The sequence below is a fragment of the Euprymna scolopes genome, chromosome 46 (assembly GCF_053919585.1).
Source record: "Euprymna scolopes isolate OS-2025 chromosome 46, ASM5391958v1, whole genome shotgun sequence".
Taxonomy (NCBI): Eukaryota; Metazoa; Mollusca; class Cephalopoda; order Sepiida; family Sepiolidae; genus Euprymna; species Euprymna scolopes.
In genome coordinates, this window is record NC_136527.1 from 36,969,352 (window position 1) to 36,995,489 (window position 26,138).

The following is a 26,138-nucleotide window of genomic DNA, read 5'->3' on the forward strand; positions in this document are numbered from 1 at the left end:
AGCTTTGCGCTTTACTAGGTGGCCATAAGGTGGGTGCTCATTTGACATTAAATTTATAATGAAAAGTGATCCCCCACTCTTTAAAAATTAATTTTGTTATATCATGAAAACTATTTCTCTGCGCCACTTTTAAAGTATATATTCGTTTTCAGAACTCATGAAAACCTTAAAAAGTCGTCATTGTAAAGATTTTTTTTTTGAGGATTTGAAAGATTCTTGACGTAAACCAAAACAACTTATAATTATATATATTTTTTTTCAATTTTTTAAATTTAAATGTTTTTCACTGATTCATATGTTTAAGTTTAAAAAAAAAAATGCCCGATGCACGTACGGAAGCAATACCCTTCCACTGTGTATATTGTTTATTGTCATCTTTTTTTTATTTTTTTCAACAAAGTTTAATGCTCAGTAATCTACCAGATTATATATATATATATATATAAAAAGAATTCAATAGTTACCATTTTTAAGGTGTACTCTGTTTCTAATGCAACACTCTAGTAAATCGAACCCCCATTTTGGAAACATCAACTTTTTTAGCCAAATTTCACGAATTAAGTTTTTTTTATGCCTATTCACATGCAGTTATTGTTTTCTCATTGTGTTAAAAATTAAATGTTTTTATTCTCCTCGAGTGGTTTCAATATGAAGGATCGATGTATTAGAAACTGTGTATACACATAAATATACCAAAGAGTTTTCCTGTTAATTTATTTGGAAATGCAGTTATCAAATTTTCTGTTCGTTTGTTTAAAACATGTTGATAATTAAAGAAACTTATGTTGTATTTTTAAGTTCTCTCAAAAATATATTCAACAAACCTTACAAATAACTTTGACTAAATTAAAAAAATATGATTCTTAAACAAATTACAATATTACGGTTCTGAATTTTTTTAATTGAGCAATGATTCTTTGTATTATTTAGATTATTAAAGCTACTGTTCTCATCTTGAGTGTTATTTATTGTGCAAACATTGTAAAAATAACACTTAAGATGAGAACAATAGTCCAAATATACGAACAAATCACATTTTTTTCTTTCTTTATGTGTATTTTTTACATGTTGAAAAATTCTTTTTGTTTTTCCTTGGAATAATTGAAATTCCATATTTACTTACCAGATTATGAGTTATTATTAATGGGTTTTTCATAAGTGGATGTAATGAATTTGTGTAATGAAAATCATAACTTACTTGGCTAGCATGTGTGTGTGCTTCAAAGTGTTAGTTGTGTAACAAAAAAGAAAGGTTAAAATGACAGTTGGTTTTATTGTTGACGTGTTACTATGTATGTTTGTGTTTGTTGTGTAACAGACTATTGAAGTATAATGGGGGGAGGGGGTTTCACCTCAAATACACAAACGGAATGTTCAAGAAATATTACTACTACAGTCCTCTGTCTCTACTCTTGTTGCCTTCTCTCTTGCCTGATCGGGAATAATCTCCCAGCACCGAAAAATGAACATCGTTTTATAGTTTCCATCTTCACGCACACACAATATTACGCGAGAACGGACGAAATAAAAATGCTGGCCTCCATGTTTGTTCTTCCTTTTCTTCGCCTGAACTCACTTGCTGAGCACCCACAGTAAGACTTGTCTTTCTTGCTTCTAACCACATGCCTCCCTGATCTCAAGATCACATTTCGTAGTCTCTCATCCACTGTGGCAGTCGCTTCTCTCTACTTGGCCTCTGAGGTGTCTTGTCCTCCTCCTGTGGCTGCACACTCCCCTCCCCTGCTTCGCCCTCCACTGGTCTGATGTCGAGAATGTGCCTAAGGACTCCTTCCACCACAATGTTGTTACTAGTGTTTCTTCCAGTTACGCGACCTCTACTCCATTGTGTGGTGCAGCGCGCCCCCGGTGGCTTCACCATACCTTGTCCCCGAGTTTAATTGTCCCTGTGGCCTCTACTTCTCGACTTGCCGGCTCCATCCTGGGATATCTCCAGGAATATGCAAACGTTGACAGTTGCAGGACCGTCTCTGGTACTTGTCCCAGTTTAGGCGACATGTTATACCAGAAGACGGCTTGCTCAGGTGAGGTGCCACCTCTTTCTGCAACTTCCTTTATGGTGCGGTGGTTTCTCTCCATGATCCCGTTGCCACTGGGTTTGTAGGGAGCTCTGAAAAATTGTTGGATCTTCCATTTCTTCAGTACTTCTGTCACTGCTACTGACTTGAATGCAGTCCCGTTGTCGGTTAACAAATCTTCCATGGGACATCGCTCCAAAAACACCTCATCAAGGATTGCCGCTATTTCATTGCCTGTTCCTCCACGTAGCTTCTTCCATAGGGCAAACCACCCGGGCCCACAGTCAATCATGGTCAGGTAAAGTCCACCCCTGTAATGGGTGACACCGCATGCCAGTCTCTCCCAGGCCCCACTCCCCTTCCAATTGACCAGCTTCATGCGTGCTTGGAGCAGGATCAATCGACTAACATCTGTCGCATGTCCTGACCACTTGCCTCACTTGCTCCTTGGTGATCCTCGGGTCGACTTTTTTCACTAAGTACCAAGTCCTCTCTACCCCCATATGGTGCAAATTGTGCAGTTCTCGCATGCCAACATTATCTAGATCCGGTGCAGCAGCAACATCTTTCTTTTGCAATAGCTAACTCTTCACTCTTGTGAGAGCATCTGCTCGGTTCTTTTCAGAAGCCACCATGTCTACACAAAGCTTCAAACAAAACTCTTGCATCAGCTCAGCCAGCATCCCAAGCCTGCGCTTCACTAGCATCTTTGCAGCCCCTTTCGTTTTTATTCTTTTTTCACTTGAAATGAGAGACTTTAGCCAAGCAAACATTGTGGCAGAGTCTGTTTTGATGCAGATGTCATATAGTCCCCATTTCAAGGCCAGATTGACTCCTTTTATTGTCACATCTAATTCCACCACATTGATGTGTCTGACGTCATTCTTTTTCCTCAACCAGGCTGCATCTTCTGCAACTACTCCTCCAATTTCCAAAACGACCCCTGTTGCAATGCTGCTCACATCACACCACACGACTCCATCCAATGTTCGCGGTACATTCAAGGTTCCCCGGACTGGGTCTTGCCGTTCTGCTCCTTTCAGGAGCTCTTCCATCATGGCGACCGTTCTTTCTCCCACCTTATCATTGCATCCTCGTCCTTTGGCATGTCTCTTTATGTAGCTGCATGCTGGTCTAAGCCAGCTAGCAATGGGGTAATATCTGATCAACTTTCTGCATATGGAAAAAAGTTCACGTCTGTTGAGCTCCTGCTTCAGTTGTGGGATCTTGTTTCCCCTGCAAAACTCTAGGCCGCTTGACGCACCTCGTTTCAGTTTTAGACCCGTCTAATTTTTCCAGCTCTTTGGCGACCAATCCGAACCTGTTCAAATGAGCCACCACCTCCTTGGCAGTTACCACAGTCTCATTCACCAGAATGTCGTCTATGTATGAGCTCACTACCCCATCTCCCTTACCCATTGTCTCTAGAATCTTCCTGAGGATAGTTGACATAATCTTGGGTGCCGAATTTAACCCGAAACCCACTCGCGTAAGGCAGTAGGTTTTGCCTTTGTACTTGACTAACTGATATTTCCAGAGCTTCTTGACAACATGGAGTTGCAAATAGGCAGATTTTAGATCTACCAACGTAGATGCGCCATTCGTCTGCCTCCATTCCCTAATGGTCTCACTGCACACATCTACGGTGCCGCCTCCCGTATGGCACTTAACATGGCCGTTCAGCTCTCGGAAATCCAGGAGCGGTCTTACTTTCCCTTTAGTTGATTGCAGAATGGCTATCAACGGCAAAATGCCCGCCTCCACATCATCCGTCCAAGGCATCAGTATCCCCTCCTCAATCCATCGGTCGACTTTTTGCTCAAACTCCTTTCTCGCCCCTCCTCTAAGCGAATTTGTGTAGCACACCACCCTATTTGTCAGCGATGGCGCTTGATGTTTCCATGCCCACTCCACCGTCCACCACTCTCCGTCGAATTCGGCTTGGAAGTCCTGATCTTTGATTGACAATTTTCTTTCCTCCCCGATCTTGTTGATCCCTCTGGGGGCTTGCTCCGTCACTGCGCACTCAGCTAGTCCGAACCTCACGTTGTTACATGTGATGGTAACACATCCAAGGCAGCATATAACATCCCTTCCAATGATGGCTTGGACGTCAGGCACCAGGCGATCAGTGTCAATTGCATGGACCCTCATCCGACCGATGTTCAGCAATATCAATAGTGACGGTCTTCCTCCCTCGATACTTAACTCCTGACCCATCGAATGCCACTACTTCACCCTTCCCTTTCCATCTTCCGACCAGGGTAGTGTGCACCATGGTAGTGGTGCAGCCAGTGTCAATCAGGGCCATAACTTCCCGTCCTTCCACCGCAATCTTCTGTTTGGGCATCTGCTGCGGGTGCGCCTCTGTTCTCGAATCGGGCGGCCGCTGGCGCGTCGGCCTCCCCTCGCCAGTTTCCCGGACTTGTGCCTTTTACCGCTAAATGGCCTCTCCGATTGCATTTGTAACACACTGTCCATTGAAAGAACTTCCTGCAGTCTCTTCTCATGTGTGGTCCCCCACATTTGAAGCATGCCATCCCTGGGTTCGGCAGATTCCTGCCCACATCCTGCTGTACTGTTGCTGTCGTTCCTCCAGGCTCCGTGGGCTGGGTGCTCACCAAGATTTTTGCGGTTTTAAGCAGCTCACTCACATCCAGCATCTCCACTCCCAGGACCTGCTTCAACCTTTTCAATATCTCTTCCGGGAACCCAGTAACGAAAGTCATCTTGACTACATGACTTGTGGTGTGTCCCCTGATGCCCGATAACTCAATCAATCTCCTTATCTTATTTGCGTAGACATCAACAGATTCACCAGTCCACCTCTTCTCTTTCAACTTATTAAAGGCCTCGAAAGGCCCCTCTGCAAAAGCTTCAATCAGTCGACCCTTGATGGCGTCCGCGTCACCCTGTTCATGCTCACTGAGCTCCAAATAGAGGGCCAGTGCGTCCCCTTCTAGAAACAGTGATATTACTGCGGCCACATCATCCAGCCTCTGAATCCTTGCTACAAGGTCCACTTTTTTAAACCACGCCACCACATCACCGTCGCCATTAAAAGGCTTAATCATGTTGTTTAAGCCTGCATTGGCCATCGCCGAAATAGCTTGAAGTATAATGGGGGGTTCACCTCAAATATACAAACAGAATGTCAAGAAAGATTATTGCTACAGTCCTCTGTCTCTACTCTTGTTGCCTTCTCTCCTGCCTGATTGGGAATAATCTCCCAGCACCGAGAAATGAACATCGTTTTATAGTTTCCATCTTCACGCACACACGAGATTACGCGAGAACGGACGAAATAAAAATGCTGGCCGCCATGTTTGTTCTTTCTTTTCTTCGCCTGAACTCACTCGCTGAGCACCCACAGTGAGACCTGTCTTTCTTGCTTCTAACCACACTATGTATGTTGTGTTTGTTGTGTAACGGACAATTCATCAGATCTTTAATGTTTATTGTAGATGCGCATGATTCTTCTGGGTGTCAATGTGTGCTTGCATGTCAACATATTTACATATATAACATAGCATGACATCATACCTGTTTATGCTAATTCTGATAGGTTTGTCATACATCCTTGGGGAGCTCGAATCTGTTTAAAGGAACGCTTCAAGACAGGACCCAGGACATTGTAGGATTTTATATCTTTGGATTGGGGATTTCTTCTATGCTTCCATTTCGAGACTTCTCCTTCACAGGGGTGACACATTTAATCCCATCTGTCTTTCTCGGCGTCTGTAATCCAACTTCAGCTATGCTTGCACAAACTGGAACACAAAACATGTCATCGAAAATGACTTCAAATCTCTGTTGTCAACTCATCACTAGATAGGTAATTATATAGACAGATAGACACAGATAATTAGATAACCAGATAGACAGATCAACAGATAATTTTCTGCTTCTGCCTTGCTATTCTTTAACAGAGGGCCACTTGTGCAATACAGATTCATTATTTCTATGCAAATGAAATGGGTGAATAAACCCGTTTGTGAAACAAACAGAACAAGTTGGATAAAGGTGTGCTATATACGTAGTCATGTGCAAGTCAAATTGAAAGAGTGTTGAATTTTGGAGTTGGAAGTTTTACAATAGAGCATCGAGTTTTGGAGTGTGATGTTTTGACAACAGTTTCAAGTTTTAAAGTTGCAAGTTTTTGATAGCATTGTATCGAATTTACCCGAGAAATTATTGGTTTAACCATAATTTGCTAATTTATATTTATCTGCTAAAAGGATTGTAGTATAGAAAGACAAAGTCTCATTCTAACATTAAAGGCAACTTTATTAATTTTATTCGTTTGTAAAAATGTATAAAATAAGAAAAGGATTGTAGAATGGATCCATGTTTCCACCAATTAAGCAATTAAATGTGATAGATGAAAAGTTTAGAGTTATTATTAATGGGGCTTTCATAAGTGGATGTTGTGAATTTGTGTGGGGAAAATTGTAACTGACTTGGCTAGCATGTGTGTGTACTTCAAAGAGTTGGTAGTGTAACAAAAAATAAAGGAAAGAATAGTTAAAATGGCAAAACTGTTGGTTTTATCGTTGATGGTCAATTGTGCAATGCAGACTGTCGCCATTTCTATGCCAATGAAACAGGGAAATTAGTTACTAGAAACCCCATTCAGTGTGTTATCAGTACCAGGAAAGAAAGAGAGTTCCCATTCATTAACCCTTTTATGAATGTTTTCATTTCTGTATTTGTCATGTGCTCAGCTTGCCTGAGAAATGTCCTTTTAATGTGTAAGCTAGAAGGGAAGTTGATTGCTAGAAGCAATCAGCACAGCTTATAAACCAAAAATTAAAAATCTCAAACTATGAGGTGTCGGTGCTGCTGCTATAGAAATAATGGTTTCCACCAAACCTTGAGGTGCTCCTTTTGGGTTATGGCTCAGAAATAGAGCAACTTGCACAGTCACTGGGATCTTGGATTCAAATCTCAGATCATTTATAGAGATGAGAATATTTAATGTAACTCTTACACTCGAACAGTGTTTTATAAGTGCATACAAAAGAATTTACTCCAGTAATTTCCAATAACACACTTTACTGTGTTTCAAAATATCACTTCGGTGTCGAACATGTCTCTCAGAAATGCCCTTTCATGCATGTGTCTTTTTCATCAACTTCCTTTCCATTTTTTTCGAACATTTGCTCTTCAACTGCAGATGAGTCAAAACCCGTCCAATTACTTTCTTTTTGCATAAAGTTTAAATAATTTTCTTTTGTCTTTCTCATGATCTGTTTTGTACTTTTTTTAATCATGCATGGAACGAACCCGAGAAAGGAATATTCTTTTCAAAACAGAAAATAGATCTTACCCAACCTAATCAATTCCATCTCACTTGTTCCTCTTCCCCACTTCCAAACAATGAATCTGCTTCAGGCCTTTCCAGATGGATCCAAATAACGTCTTTGACATCTACAAATGATGAAAATAGGGGATAACTTGTGTCTAAAATATATGCAATTTTCGATGTTATTCTCTGTGTCATGATTCTCCTCTTCATCGTCAGACTCCTCATCTGATATTTCCCATTCATGTCGACTCCTCCATATTAAGATAGCAGCTTCTTCTGTGGCTGGATTGTTATCCAACTCATGTGCTTTTTCTTAATGGTCTTTTCATTCTGGGAATTTCCCATTCCTTGATTGACATTTCCCACAAATGTTACGCACACACGTTTGTCATAGAGCCCATCAACTGGTACTTAATCCAATATGAGACTGGGCCTATTTTTTCTATAACCACATAATATGGTTCCAACATACATCTAGCGTTCCCTGCCTCTGGTGGTTCTTATAATAAACCAGGTTTTCAATCTTAAAATCTATGGACTTTGTTTTCTTATCAGAGTCCTCTATCATTTTTTTGTAGCTTTCCGAATGTTATCCCTTACCACAGTAAAGGATGGATGCATATCTTTTAGAGTGATATCGTGTTGCTTATTACCATAGTATACTCTACAAGGTATTAATATATTTTTTAATGGCAGGATCACGTCTCTGTTGTAGACCAAGAAGTATGGTGAGAATTTCTTTATTTCGCTCACATGGAATCTGACAGTCGCCAACATTTGGTTTATGTATAAATGCCATGACTGTTTATTGTTCGCTAAAATGTCATACATCATCCTATGAAATTTTTCTATTTTCTGTTACTTTAGGGGAAATAAAATGATGTGGTCACATGATGTATGTTGAGGTCTTCCCATGCCTTCTTAATCACTTTGTTAACATTTTTGGACCCATTGTCTGTGCCCTGAATCTTGGGAAAATCTCATGCAACGACAAATGCCCCACCATTTTTGCCTTCTTATTAGGGATCACAAAAGTCTCTGGCCAACCACTATACATATCGAGGAAAATCACTATGTACTAGTTACCGGAAACTGTAGGGTAGGGGGTGGAAATATCAAATGTCAGTTTTGCAAAAAGAAAACGAGGCAAACCACACTTCTGCATTTGATGTTTCCCGTTTTGCCTGGTTTGGCATGAAATACATTTGCCTATGTATTCATTCACCTCCTTAAATTTATTGGTGTGAAACGTCTTTTCCACACCTATGTGACCATTATTGTTATCATACTACACTAACAGTCTTTTTCTATGATGCAACGATACATATAACCTTATCAATAGTTAATCGTTGGGATTCAGCAAATAATACACTATTTTGTCTATCACTATAAACTATTTTTCCCCCATTTAAGACGATTTACCATTCTCCATCCGCATTTTTAAATTTAAAAATGCCCTTATCTGCCTCTTAAATGTACACTCAAAATCATAGGAGGTTCGGGCAATACTGATGAACCCTCAACCTTTTTATATGACGCAAACTATTTTGGCTCCAAACGATTTGAGTTTTTTGCACCTACCAAATAATTCCTACCATCTATTTCTACCGGGGAACGTCATTGTCTCAGCTCGAATCCACGGTGCATGACAAGAGATCCACACAAACATTTTCCTTCCATTTCAGGTACTCTATGGTGCAGTTATATCCAACCAGACTAAAAAATCCCACATCTGTATTTTCCTATTCTGTATAGGCAAGTTTAATAAATATTCTAGCGATCTGTGATAATATAATTCAATAACTTGAGTGTTATTTCTTCCGCCTGTCACACCAATAATTTCCTGGGTAAGGTTGACACTGTTGTCCAAACTTCCAACTTCCAAACTTCTGTATACGTAATGCACCTTCTCTCAACTCCAAACATGCTTCTGCTAATTCAACTTATTTCTTCGAAATCCAACTTCAAAATGAATGTCCCTCTAAAAAAATCAACCCTCTTTTATCTCAAACCAGGAGCATCTCATTTGCATATCGGGTGGTCACATTGCAGGCATATAAAGAGATAAGGCAGCCATTTTTGTTTCTTTCTTCGTCATTCATTTCATTCCACGACCAACCCATTGAATTATGCACATGTGCTAGTAAGGTAAGTCACACGTTTCCCTACGGATAAGTATATAGATAGAACTTTGCACTACCATCTATTTCTAGCGGGGAACATCATTGTCTCATCTCAAATCTACAGTGCATGACAATTGATCCACACAAATATTTTTCTTACATTTCAAGTACTGTATGGTGCAGTTATATGCAGCCATACTCAAAAAGCCCACGTCTGTATTTTCCTATTCTGTATAGACAAGTTTAATAAATATTCTAGAGGTCTGTGATCAGTATAGATAAGGAACTTTGCACTATGCAAATGGTGAGTCAACTTATTAAGGGCATAGTTTATCGTGTATGCTTCTTTTCCTATAGTAGACCATCTCGTCTGCATATCACTAACTTTATGTGGTAACAAGTAAATTGGTTTTTAATCGCTTTACCCTTCCTCTGATCATAGACAATTTGCAACTAAATGTAAACTGGCTTGTACCCTATCTATGTGATCTAAGTGACTTTCCATCGTATCTGAGAAAATCAAGTAAATTACATATCTATCTATGTGATCGTATCTGAGAATCTAAAATATCATCCAAATACGCTTATGCATGATCTTCCTGTCCCTGTATAACTATGGACATTAATTTCTGAAAGACCCTGGATGCATTTGCAAGTCCAAACGGCATCACATTAAACTGAAATAAACCTGGGTGGCAGATGAACTCAGTTTTTTATTATTAGCAGTAATCGCAAGAGATGTTAGTAACAAAATGTCGAAGAAGAAAAAAAAACTCAGCTCTTTTAAAAAGGAAAAGGAATGTGTGCAAAATAGGGTGCTGACCCTTGCAAGGCTAGTATATCGTCAATGACCAATGATGCTCAGGCATACTTCTTTGTGACTTTGTTTAAACCCGAAATTATGCACAAAATCTTTTCTACTAACACTAATAGAAAACTCCACGGGCTATTCAATGTCTCAAAGACACCTGTCCGCATCATTTTGTCTATTCTGTACGTCTACCAACTTTTATTGCTATACTGGTTTTCAATTCTTGAGGTATTTTTATTCCCTTCAAATTTTTTCTCTTTTGTCCATCATTTATGGTAATCTCGATAATGTTACCAGTCACACTACACTTAGTTATTTTGAAGCTCCTTCTCAAGTATGTATGCAGATGCTGGTGTTTTAATGTAATTCTCATTGCTAACTGAACTATTGATGAAATATGGGCATAATCTTCCAGAGTGATATACTCATCAAATATTCTTATTGCTTCTAAATCAAAGTACATCCTAACCCATTTTTTTTAATTTTTGGTTTAGTATAGCACTTGTGTTGAGATTCTCTGTAACAAAGAAGTCCTTGTGGATGGACAGACTTCCTATCCCTAATCTTAATCAAACGAACCCTTCTACAATTAATGGCGGCCCATTAGCTGTTCTTAAACTAAGGTCTTCATTACATAGTTAGGTCCCTGTCTAAGTGCTTTAAAAAAATTATTACTGACAACTCTGCTCCTCTAGACACCAGAGCTCTATAATTCTTTCCCTAAATTCTTATTGAAAAGGAGATTGATGCACCCATTTTACCAACTATGTGCATTGATGCCCTTGTATCATTTATCAGGCATCACACGGATGAAACATCCCCTGTTTCCTTGGATATGCTTCCTGCAGAATCTCTGTATATGGCCACCTCACCACAATAACTAATATCTAATTATCTACCTGCCTCTTTACTTCTCTAGTTGTATATACTAGTCCCTTACTCTCTAATTGTTTTCCTCTTTTACGTCTGTCTCCGTATTTTGGGGGACTGGCTGGACCCATAGTCTCAACAAAAATCTACTGTCTCATGTGACAAACCTCCATGGGATTTTCTTATGTCGAGCCAGATCTTCCATTTAACTTTTGCTAGGGCATTCTGATAGATCTTGTGGCTCATGTCTCATCACAACTGTCCTCACCTCCCTATCACTGAGATCCTCTGTAAAGAATCCCAGTACTGTTTTTTTCTGAGTAATCTTCGATAGTAATCCTCTAGGGACCTCTTCAAGTCTACTCATCTTTAACTTTTATTGTTCAACATGAGTCTGTTCATGAATTGTCCAACTTGGCCACTTGCAGTTAGTAGAACAATGTGACATTTTTCCTCATCCACTGCTCCGGTCACTCTGAAATACCACTAGACATCATCAATCCACCTCCTTTAATCACTGTCTCTTTCATATTCCAAAAGCACTGTTTTCTTAAAAAGAGATTTCCCTCTTGTTGTTCTGATCCCACTGCCTTTTTTGTTCATGAATTGTTCGATCAGGCCCCATGTGGTTAAGAGAGCTATCTGACGTTTGTCCTCATCCACTGCTATGGTTACCCCAAAATACTTCTCTCCACCCACTTTCTGTAGCCACTGTCTTTTCTATTTGAAATTATAAAAATAGCTGCTGCTTCATTATAACAACGAAACTGACGAAAGAACAAGATCATTTTTGTTAAGAAACACGAAAAAGATAATGAATTTAAAAATTTGTCATCCTATGTGTGTCCCATGCGTATTTAGGTATATATATATATATATATATATATATATATATATATATATATATATATACATATATTATTTTTTATATGCATATTTAAATATATATATAATAGCTTAACTTAAAAATTTGGAGCATATGTTTTTGTCATCCTATATGCATCACATGCATATTTATATATGTATATATAAATATCAATAATATTATATATATATATATATATATATATATATATATATATAATATTATTTATATACATATTTAAACATGTTAAACTATTATGTTAAATTATTGTTTTGTTTTTCATTTTGCTGAACTTCACAGAAAATTTCTTTATCGTGTGTTTATCATTCGTTCAGGCTTCCTTATTCTTTGTTAGAATAACTGGTCATAAATGGCGTCAAATGAGATGGATGTTTTGCAGTCAGTTTTTTGTTAAACTTGTATACTTTGTGTGGTATTGATTACTGACTGGCTGCAAGCCTCTCTCGCCTTTTGCTTTTTTCTGTAGGTTGTATATGTGACCTGCTTTTAGCAGGTGTGCTCACTTTTGACAGCTGCACCCGTGAAATATAATTGATTTTTTACTATTGACGATATCAATTCTGACAACCTTACTCCGTCCTTCAGTGGATTTGCTACCAGCTGCCATGCCTATTTGCGTATGTGCACATTCAACACATGACACCAAATCATTAGAAGGCTCTAATAACACTCTATATATCTTTAAATATGTAGCCAGTATAAAACTTCAATTCTCACAATCTTTATGATGTAAAGAAACTAACAGTCTGTTTCCTAAAACACTTAGCAAAATCAATATGTGCTAATAACAATATGATAATAATACATATTAAAATCAGGTGGAAAGTTTAAGACATACCAGAGAGCAAGACACAAGATATAACAAGATAGTCAAATCGCTTCTGTAGTATGGATAGCAGGTTTTATTCCATAGAAGCAGGACTTAGCAACAAAAATTGAAAGAATCTGTAATCTATAAAACGTCAGGTTAGTATTCAAGAGTGGTTCGACTTTCCAGAAACATGTATGTGTCAATCAGTTTATGGACAAATCATGACAAAGAGATTCCATATGAATGTGGAAAATTATACAAATGTGAGCCATGTCATTCACTAACAGTAAGGTTAAAAAACATTGGAGAGATTGAAAAATCAGTTATGGCGGAATATATATGGCAGCAAAAATGAGCTTTAACATACCTTAAAGTATCCACCGTTTAGGCAAAGAAGCATCACTAATAGTAATTGTTGTCGTTTCAAGTTATACAACGTTACATTTAGTCAATGTGCTTCGACGTTCTCTTTGTGATCTCCACCTTTCTGGTTTATCTAACAAAGTAATTGGCATTAATCCTAGGTTTACAGTTGCAAGGTGTTAGAGGTTCAGTTTTAGTATGGGCGTTATTAGTGCTAATGGTTATGGGCCTATATCTCGCTTTCAAGGTCGAATTAATTCGCCAAAGTACATTAAAATGTTCACTGAGCATTTTCTACACTACATCAAGCAACAGCAACACAATGATGAAATTTTAAATCTGGAAAATTAAATTGACGTGAACACTATGTCAATTAAAAGTTAAATATGAAAAAGTAAAATCATAGAGGTATAAAAGGTTAATCATGATGTATAGGTGAATTAGAAGTTATATTTAATTTAGTTAAAATTTGTAGTTTTTAAAAAAATATGGCTGTCGTAAAAATAGTGATAACATTTGGAAACAAAATAGTTTCTAAAATTTATACTAGGATTACCTGCAAAAACCCTGGTCCTATAGTTAAAGGACTTAAGATTCAGTTGTAAGTTGTTATTGAAAGTTGAAGTTTCAATTCCCAGTGAGATTGAAAATAAAATTTCAAATTACATAGGATTTTTACTCAGCCATCACTAACAATACGAAATGAGAACAATATTCTGAAGAATCCAAATATGAATAATCAATCCTCATCTCCAAAATGAAGAAATGAGAAAAATTTAGTTTAATATTTGACAATAGAAACAATTTGTTAACTAACCAGTATTGCATGAAATTATACTCTTTTTTAAATTAATATTGAATGTTGTGGATATTTTTAATAAAAGTCAACATAATAAATTAAATTTTACCGCATGAATTATATTTTTTCACATTTATTGTATATTTCCAGAATTTGCAACAATGAAAAGAAATCCATTTATGGATAGGACTTTTCTTCATTGGTAATTGAAAGAGTTTGAAAATAATTCTAAATTCCTTCATAATACTTATCTAAGGTTGAAACTTATAATCTTATTATCATACACTCAATTCAATATACTTTTTCTGGAATCAGATGAAATCAAACATGGGAAATAAACCACATTCTTGTGAAGTATGTGGTTCTTCATTTTCACAGAAGTCACATTTGTTGAATCATATGAAAACACATACGGGAGAGAAACCACATTCTTGTGAAGTATGTGGTTTCTCTTTTGCATCGAAGTCAAATTTGTTGCGTCATATGCTAACACATACAAGAGAGAAACCACATTCTTGTAAAGTATGTGGTTCTTCTTTTGCACAGAAGTTTACTTTGTTGAATCATATGAAAACACATACGGGAGAGAAACCACATTCATGTGAAGTATGTGGTTCTTCTTTTGCATCAAAGTCAAATTTGTTGCGTCATATGCTAACACATACAGGAGAGAAACTACATTCTTGTAAAGTTTGTGGTTCTTCTTTTGCACGGAAGTCACATTTGTTGGATCATATGAAAACACATACGGGAGAAAAACCACATTCATGTGAAGTATGTGGTTCTTCTTTTGCACGGAAGTCGTATATGTTGAGTCATATGAAAACACATACGAAGAAACTAAATTCTTGTTAAGTATCGGTTCCTCTTTCGCACATACTTCAACTTTGTTCGGCCATACAGCAACATACCTAAAAAGATGAAGCTATTAACCCTGACATAGGGAGAATGACAATCAGAAACGTAGGCTATGGAAATTACCCAAAAGATGTGTTAAAAGTACTCTAGAACTTCCATTACAGAAAATAGGGCCAAACAATAGCATGACAAGTATTTTCTAGATTTATTTGCCCATAAGTAAGGAATGCTTTATAGACTGGCTTAAATGATGATGGCTTCACTATCATCAGAAGAGAATTATAATGACTGCTCATGATCAGCTTGATGACCAATGCTTCTAAGAATGTGTGATATCAGCAATGACAGATGTCAGGTTATTCTAGAGGATGGTTACTATACATGTTAATGTGTAAATATATCGACATGACAAACTGTAAAATGTTGAACATTGAACGTATAAATATGTCAACATGATCTCTAAAATGTTGAATATTGAATGTGTAAATATATTAACATGATGATCTGTAAAATGTTAAATATTGAACGTGTAAATATATCAACATGATGATCTGTAAAATGTTGAATATTGAATGTGTAAATATATCAACATGATGATCCGTAAAATATTGAATATTAAATGCATAATTGTATCGAGATGATTATTTGTAAAATGTTGAATATGTAATGTGTAAATATATAAACATGATTATCTGTAAAATGTTTAATATTAAATGTGTAAATATATTGACATGATGATCTGTAAAATGTTGAATATGTAATGTGTAAATATATCGACATGATGATCTGTAAAATGTTGAATATTGAATGTGTAAATATATCAACATGATGATCTGTAAAATGTTGAATATTGAATGTGTAAATATATCAACATGATGATCCGTAAAATATTGAATATTGAATGTGTAAATATATCAACATGATGATCTGTAAAATGTTGAATATTGAATGTGTAAATATATAAACATGATGATCTGTAAAATGTTGAATATTGAATGTGTAAATATATACACATGATGATCCGTAAAATATTGAATATTGAATGCATAATTGTATCGAGATGATTATTTGTAAAATGTTGAATATGTAATGTGTAAATATATCAATATGATGATCTGTAAAATGTTGAATATTGAATGTGTAAATATATCAACATGATGATCTGTAAAATGTTGAATATTGAATGTGTAAATATATCAACATGATTATCTGTAAAATGTTGAATATTGAATGTGTAAATATATCAACATGATGATCTGTAAAATGTTGAATATTGAATGTGTAAATATATCAACATGATGATCTGTAAAATGTTGAATATTAAATGTGTAAATATATCAACATGATGATCTGTAAAATGTTGAATATTGAATGTGTAAATATATCAACATGATGATCTGTAAAATGTTGAATATTGAATGTGTAAATATATCAACATGATGATTTGTAAAATGTTGCATATTGAATGTGTAAATATATCAACATGATGATTTGTAAAAGGTTGAATATTGAATGTGTAAATATATCAACATGATGATCTGTAAAATGTTGAATATTGAATGTGTAAATATATCAACATGATTATTTGTAAAATGTTGAATATTGAATGTGTAAATATATCAACATGATGATCTGTAAAATGTTGAATATTAAATGTGTAAATATATCAACATGATGATTTGTAAAATGTTGAATATTGAATGTGTAAATATATCAACATGATGATCTGTAAAATATTGAATATTTAATGTGTGAATATATCAACATGATGATCTGTAAAATGTTGAATATTGAATGTGTAAATATATCAACATGATGATCTGTAAAATGTTGAATATTGAATGTGTAAATATATTAGCATGATGATTTGTAAAATGTTGAATATTGAATGTGTAAATATATCAACATGATGATCTGTAAAATGTTGAATATTGAATGTGTAAATATATCAACATGATGATCTGTAAAATGTTGAATATTGAATGTGTTAATATATCAACATGATGATTTGTAAAATGTTGAATATTGACTGTGTAAATATATCAACATGATGATCTGTAAAATGTTAAATATTGAACGTGTAAATATATCATCATGATGATTTGTAAAATGTTGAATATTGAATGTGTAAATATATCACCATGATGATTTGTAAAATGTTGAATATTGAATGTGTAAATATATCAACATGATGATTTGTAAAATGTTGAATATTGAATGTGTAAATATATCAACATGATGATTTGTAAAATGTTGAATATTGAATGTGTAAATATATCAACATGATGATCTGTAAAATGTTGAATATTGAATGTGTAAATATATCGACATGATGATCTGTAAAATGTTGAATATTGAATGTGTAAATATATCAACATGATGATTTGTAAAATGCTAATATTGAATGTGTAAATATATCAACATGATGATGTGTAAAATGTTGAATATTGAATGTGTAAATATATCAACATGATCATCTGTAAAATGTTGAATATTGAATGTGTTAATATATCCACATGATGATTTGTAAAATGTTGAATATTAAATGTGTAAATATATCAACATGATGATCTGTAAAATGTTAAATATTGAACGTGTAAATATATCATCATGATTATTTGTAAAATGTTGAATATTGAATGTGTAAATATATCAACATGATGATTTGTAAAATGTTGAATATTGAATGTGTAAATATATCAACATGATGATCTGTAAAATGTTGAATATTGAATGTGTAAATATATCAACATGATGATCTGTAAAATGTTGAATATTGAATGTGTAAATATATCAACATGATGATTTGTAAAATATTGAATATTGAATGTGTAAATATATCAACATGATGATCTGTAAAATGTTGAATATTGAACGTGTAAATATATCAACATGATGATCTGTAAAATGTTGAATATTGAATGTGTAAATATATCAACATGATGATCTGTAAAATGTTGAATATTGAATGTGTAAATATATCAACATGATGATTTGTAAAATGTTGAATATTGAATGTGTAAATATCTCAACATGATGATTTGTAAAATGTTGAATATTGAATGTGTAAATATATCAACATGATGATTTGTAAAATGTTTAATATTGAATGTGTAAATATATCAACATGATGATTTGTAAAATGTTTAATATTGAATGTGTAAATATATCAACATGATGATCTGTAAAATGTTGAATATTGTGTAAATATATCAACATGATGATTTGTAAAATGTTAAATATTGAATGTGTAAATATATCAACATGATCATCTGTAAAATGTTGAATATTGAATGTGTAAATAATTCGACATGGCGATTTGTAAAATGTTGGGAACAAAAGTTGGACATGTCATACAGCACTGATTATGACTCTACAATTCACACAGCTACGTGTCCACTAAATGGAGCTATTAAACCTGATATGCGAAAAGAAGGGGAAAAAGCAAACTTAGAATAATAGGTTAAACAGAGTGATAGGAAAAAATAACGAAATACCAAGGATCTAAAAAGGAACGAGAATCTTTGGAAAATCTCTTTTCCAGTAATAATTGGAGCAAATGAAATTAGAGAAAAACAACCTGACAAATATACTTGGCGAACCAAGTGCAGGAGGGATTAAAATAATTCCACAAAAGAGACCGAATTTTTATAAGATCGCTAGGTTGAAATAAATTTATAAAAGGGAAAAACCAATTAGTGTGAAGTCTGGGTCTTTGCATCAAAGGAACATTTGTTGCTTCATATGCAAAAACATATCGAAGAGAAAAGAACATTAATAAACATTCAGTACTCATGGGCTTAATGATCTGTGCTGAAATAATAACGTTATTATTTAAAAAGCCATTCTTAACATGGGGAAGGGAGAGTGTGTTGTACCTATTCTGTACTTTAACCTTACAATAAATAAAAAAGCATATCATAAAACTTTAATTAAACTTGGAAAAACGATTTTAAAAAAAGCGCGGATCAGTAAGTGCATTAGCACCAAACATTCAAATATTCATGTATCTCATATAGAGTTCAAGAAGGACCCCTACGTAGGGAGCCCCTTGATTTCTGAGAATTTGACTGAAGAATATGACACAAAAAAGACAAAAACTATCCATAAATCATATCAGAATAAAATCAAGTGAGGATCTTTTAAAACTACCTAAAGTATATGCTTAAACTAATAGTTTATCAGGTAAATTCGACACTGTTGGCAAAATTTCCAACTCAAAAACCTGACACCCTGTTGTCAAAACTTCCAGCATCAAAACTCCACACACTGTTGTGATAACTTCCGGCTCCTACAAAGTAAAATAAAAAAACTGAAAATATTTTTGGAATGTAGGTTTTCTGTATTTGATATTTTGTGAATGTCTGGCATCTGTTTTTATTAATTCTCTATTTCCATGAAATCAGTTTATATGAGAAATTAGACGAAGGCATTAAGTATTGAACGTCTGTCATAACATTAATTTTATAGCATCTGGTTGTATGTTCCATTCACAACGAGAATTAAAATACATCTGTCATTGATGAGCCAACTGTGAACCATGGTAAAAACCCAGTTGATACATTGGGAGCGCTTGGACTCACCACATCCAAAAAATATAACGATGCAGACTGTTGTTGGCAACGTCATGCTCACATTCTTCTATGACTGCAATTACAGGAGCTTATTATTATTATACAGCACAATTATGTTGACACACCGGTTCCCACCACATCACCAATGTTAAGCAATGGTGAGCCTGGCCAGGACAAGATTGGGGATCATTTGGGAAGGTTAGTTGCTGTATGTACTGTGCCTGATCATAAAAAATGTACAGTTGATGCATTAGTTCACTAGGAGAGATGCATCTTTCGTCTTAGTAAAGACATGCATCTAGGAGAAGGTAACTGATGTAGATGATCTAAGGACAGTGTATAGGTGCAAACAAGCGAGTCAAATGCCACTGCATTTTCAAAGGTAATGGCAACCGACCCATGTATTCTGCCAAGTTAAAATCATGTGATGTCTTCCGATGAATCGGACTAAAGCCGTTTCACAAGTAAGTCGGATTCTACCTTTTTAGGCGACTACGTGTGAAAAGAAAAGGCTTGAAGTTTTGTTCCAAGTTCTGCAGAAGGGCAGGTCCTGTAGAATCAGCAGAAAAGAAAGTCCTGTAAAGTAAGCAGACGAGCAAGTCCCAAAAAATCACACACACACACTAAAGTACTCTTACAGCTGCAGCAGTTCACCGATACGATCACACTGACGTCGATCCTAGAAAAAGACCCCCCATGTTCCAAACACACTCCCTTTATCCTTCCGGCGTTCGTTCTCGGCCAATCAGCAGCCAAAGAACGGTCACGTGGGGCCCAGTGATGATCGCACAATCTACAAGATGAGGACGGCGCCATTTTGGAATTTCTTTCATGTTTCGGCCATGCACGTACGCACACCGTAGGAGCGTTCCAAGGTAAGGCATGACGCGCAGACACGTAGGCGCTTCCTCCCTTCATTTTCTTCGACTCTACACGGACCAATAACTGAAACCTATGGAGAACACTCACCATGATTTTGAAAGGAAAACGTTTTCCAGATAATGCAGCTTTATTTCTCAATTTCCGCACTTCTACAAAAGCTATTCAACAATTATAAACTGATTAGCTATTTACAGACTCGATGTAGATATTAAGTTGTGTAGTCGTTATATTTTGGAGGGATTTTATACTTTTGTGAACGATTTGTTTTACTTAGAATAAATGTATCTATTATCAGATGAAAATACTTTGTGATGTGTAATTCTACTGACCTTCTTACACACTTTTCTCGTGGCTAAACAAGTTGGTTTGGAAACATCAACAAAACCAGTCGTGTAAATGCGCCCATCTAAGTCACCAGTGATATGACAACATAAAATGTTAAATCATTTCTTAACTTTTTTCTTTTGTTCAAGGAATGAAAACATGAAATAAAGTTAACAAAATGTTAGAATAGATATTTTTATTAATTTTATTTTGGATTAAATAGTTTTATTCTGCATTGTTTATTTTTACCACGCACACATAATTTAGCATTAAAAAATTGTTTTTTTTTATTCAATGAATATTCTTACAATAACCATTGCTAGATTAGTTGGAGAAGAATACATTGTGATGTGCATATCTATTATAAAGGAAATAAATTAAACATTAATGCATATTACGATCACCAATTTGTAAGTATTTATTAAAATCAAACATAATTATGATGAAAAATTGAAAAAAACGAAATTTTATAACAAAACATGTTTACATCAATTTATTTTTACAAGGTACACACATAATTTTGCATTAAAAATTGTTTATTTTTTTCCAATGAATATTCTTACAATAACCATTGCTAGATTAGTTGGAGAATATATTATGACGTGCATATTTATTATAAAGGCAATAAATTAAACATTAATGCATATTACGTTCAACAATTAGTGCTTATTAAAATCAAACAGAATTTTTATGATGAAAAATTGAAGAAAACGAAATTTTTATAACAAAACATGTTTACATCAACAATTTTATAAGATAAAATAGTTATTTTCAATATGTAAGAATTCTTTATTAAAGGTTTTGAATAATATGCACATGTAAGTAATTTTCATAAATGCATGTTTTTCTCACTTGCGTTTTCACCTTAAAGTGAACAAGTGTTTTGTTTTATAGACGAGGTAATTATTGTTCCTGACTTGCCGTGATATCCTTATTGGTTGTTGACTCCTGACCCCTAAAAGTAAAAAATGTTTCTGCACTAAACCTAAATTTGCTAAATAGTAGGAATGCTGATTCAGAAAAATATTTCTCAGCTTCATTTTAACACGTCCATCTTTCGCAACTTGCATTTCACTTCTGCCCTTGATAACAAAGTGTATTTTCTCTCTCCTTTTCTTGTCATGCAAGCTCGTGCATATTTGGTGATTTGCATACATGCTTTAAGGTCTGCTGCTAATATATTCACAAGTCAGCGATCCTACAGCTGCTGCTGATTTTCTCACACGTGTTGTTACACTGCTCCAGAAAAAAATTTACCTATTGTTTGAATATTTTGTAAAATGAAACAAACATGAAAATATATACACATGCATGCATAAAAATAAACTTAATAAAAAATAATAATGTTTATCTTGATCTCTGGAGTATTATTAGTACATGTATTAAATAAATCCTAATACCATCTTATCTAGTATAGTCATATGGAATTTTATGAAACTCAAGAAGATTTTCATCAGTTTTGTAATTTCACTATAATAGACACGAGAATAAAATGAATGTACACATATCCAAATTAATGGAAGGGACTTTTGAAAACTATGTTCAGTTTGTATTGGAATGGGACTCTAAATGGATGAAAAACATTTAATGCTATTAAGACTAAACTTGTTTCTGCCTCTGCCAAGGTTATTGCTTTATTATTGGTGATGTTCTTTGCTCTTTCTACACTTTTACTTGTTGGCATTAATTTTTTGGTAATTACGGTAGTTCCTCAGAACATCTTCCACAAAGTCTGTGAAGTCATTCAAACTGATTTCATGATGCAAGATATGACCGAGTTTGCCAAGTCGTTGTTCAGCTGCAATCCAGGGAACTTGCATTTCTTCTACTTTACAAGTGCTTTCCTCAATCAAGTTTTCTTCATCACTGTTTGTTGCTTTAAGATGTTCATCAACAATGATTTTTTCTTCATGTTATCTATTACTGCTTTCAGTAACTTTTAACGGGGCAGACAAATCGTCTATTGTCAGTGAACTGAATGTCTTTGAATTCATCAGAAACAACTCTTTCTCATTAGTTTGCTTTTCATGTTTACCTACATTATATTTCAGCAATTCCAATGCTTTCATAAATATTTTTATGAGGTTTTCTTCACGAAACAAAGTTATGCACCTTGCTTGGAGAGTATTACTGTGTAATTACATTTCTTGCAAAATATCATTAAAGCCAGATTCATCAAGAAGTTTAGTTGCACAGACGGGAGGCCATCCCTTAGTATATAGTGTTAGTGGAAAAGTATATATACAATGCAGGCTAAGCACGTCACACAGCAAGTGCAGATCTTAACCAACAAGAGACCCATTGTTGTCCCTAAATCCTACCTATCTTCAAAATTTGTTGCCCTCTGCCCTCAGAAATGAAGAGTTCCATTGTATTTTTGTTGGACTGGTGAAAAATACTGCAGATCTTATCCATAAATATTTTGTAATGATTGACTTGCTTTATGTCATTCACGGAGTCATCCAAAACAAGTTGCAAACGATGATTCAAACAATGCCAGATGACAATTCCAGCGAAATCATTTTTAAGTCTAGTACCTACTCCCGAATTCTGCCTAAGCATCACACTTGGTCCATCTGAACAAAACTCAATCAGATTGTTTTTTAAGTCTTCAAATCCAGTAGACTGCAGACTTTCCAATATGTTAACATATATTTGCTGAGCTCCCCGGCCCTCCAACTCTGCAAATACTGTGAATCAACAACCCATTCATTTTTTTCGGAGAACAATGATTTGATTAATAGTTTACATTTATTTTTTCATAAAATCAATATTTATTTTTCATAAAATCAATATTTGTCAAAGAAATAATTATTTACATTTATTTTGGATAAAATCAATATTTTCCAAAAAATAATTATTTACATTCATTTTTTTCATAAAATCAATATTTTTGACAAAAATAATTATTTACATTAATTTTTTATAAAATCAATATTAAAAAAAAATGATTTTATTGATTATATGCATTTCGTGATTCTGTGCGTCCGTTAGTCCAGACTATTTCCAGATAACCGTCCATTAGTTTTTCCTGGAATTTTGCCACAAATTGTATTTCATTAAATAGATGTGCACAGTAAACAACATTTTTTCAAAAATTTCCATTGTGCATCCAGGAGTTTAAAAGAGGTTAAAAATGCCCCCAAAATAATAAAAAATGACACATTTGGCCCCATAACTTTTGATCCATCCATTAGATTTTTTTGAAAATGTGGAACCGATAGTTCTTAATATTAATCAAAGGTTCGCGTCCTTGTGGACCTTCAGTACTAAAAACGCCCCTTTTTGTGGCTCTTTTTTATATTTCTCGACAAAAACTTGATATGCCTGACTATATAGTGTTTTTTCACCGTGGTAAACTCAAATATACATGTATTAAAGTCTGAAACTGAACCGTTATCCATTTACACAGGGGCTCAAAAGAGGTAAAAAACTGCTCCAAAATTGCCAAAAAATGACTCTTTTGCCCCATAGCGTTTGATCGATTAGATTTTTCTGAAACTTGGCCAAAATATAGAGGCTATTGTTCTGAATATAAATTCAGTATGGGGGGGGGGGACCCTGGCAAAATTCTGCTTCGCATTCCTCTGTGACTTCCTCTAGAGCTTTTAATGCTAAAAAACCTTTTTGGAGTTCTTTTTTCATGTTACTCAAGAAGTTGATATGCATACCTAGATAGTAGTTTTCCATGGTGATGAATTAAATATACATGTCTTAAGGCGTAACATTTCATCGTTTGTCCGTTGTCAATGGGATACGGTGTTCCCAGAAAGTGAAAAGAAGTCACAAATGCCCCCAAATTGCACAAAATAGCACTTTTTACCCCATAACTTTTGCTCCATCCATTAGTTTTTTCTGAAACTTGGCGAAAATGTGAAGGCAACGTTGGCCCTTCACACTTCTCACATTCACCATTTCTTCACTATTTTTCTGGCGTCATTTCACATGCAGCACAAGAGGGGACCACGCACGTGGGGATTGTTTTTATTTATTTACATTTATTTTTCCGAAAAATCAATATTTTGAAAAAAAAATAGATTTGATTTGTATTTATTTTAAGAAAACAAATTTTTTAAAATCATTCATTTGATTTGCTTTTTACGTTTATTTTTCATAGAATCAATATTTTGAAAAAAAAATTTGATTCATTATTTACATTTATTTTTCAGAAAATCAGTATTTTGAAAAAAAATTGATTTGATTAATTACATACATTTATTTATCTTAAAGTCACTGTTTATTTCATTGAATTTTTTTACATTTTTTCTTTCATAAAATCAATATTTTGAAAAGCATTGATTTGATTAATTAAATTTATGTTTCATAAAATCAGTATTTATCAAAACTTATTTGATTAATTGATTTAATAAAATGAATAGTTTGAAAAAAATAATTGATTGATTATATACATTTATTTTTTATAAAATCAATATTTTTGAAAATGTGATTTGATTGCTTATTTCTCATAAAATCAATTTTTGCAATTAAAAAATTATTAGATTGAATATTTACATTTATTTTACTTTTAATCAATATTTTGAGAAAAAATTGATTTGATTATTTACATTTATATTTAATAAAATCAATATTTTTAGAAAAATTATTTGACTGATTTTTCACATTTATTTTTAATGAAAATCAATATTTTGGAAAATTATTGATTTGATTGATTATTTTTATTTTTTTCATAAAAATATCTTGAAAAAAGATTTATTAACATTTATTATTTACATTTTTTTATAAAGTTAATATTTTGCAAAAAAATGTTATTAATTATTTACATTAATTTTTCATAAAATTAATATTAAAAAAATGATTTAATTAATTATTTACATTTATTTTATTAAAATCAATTTTTTTAAAAAATTGATTATTTATATTTATTTACAATATTTTGCAAAAAAATTGATTTGATTATTTACATTTATTTCACAAAATCAATATTTTAAAAACAAATTTTGATTAATTATTTTCAGTTATTTTTATAAAATCAATATTTTCAAAAATTTATTTGATTAATTTTTTAAATTTATTTTTCATAAAATAGATATTTTGAAAAAAATTAATTTGATTGATTATTTACATTTATTTTTCATGAAATAAATATTTTGAAATAAGATTATTTGATGGATTATTTACATTTATTTTTCCTAAAATAAATATCTAAAACAAAAATGATTAGATTTCTAATTTACAATTAATTTTTCTGAAAATGAATATTTTGAAAAAAATTATTTGATTGATAATTTACATTTCATATTTAATAAAATCGATATTTTGTAAAAATAATTGATTTGATTGATTACTGACATTTATTTTTATAAAACCGTGTTTGAAATGGTACAACTTGTTCGACGGCTGTCAAGAGAAAAGTGACATCACCAACTTGTTGAGGTTGCCACGTGAGAATATGGTGCAATATTGAAAGAAACAGCGTGTGTCGGAGTTGAGTTGAGCAAAGTCAGAATGTCATCGGTAATAATTCCTCGTCAT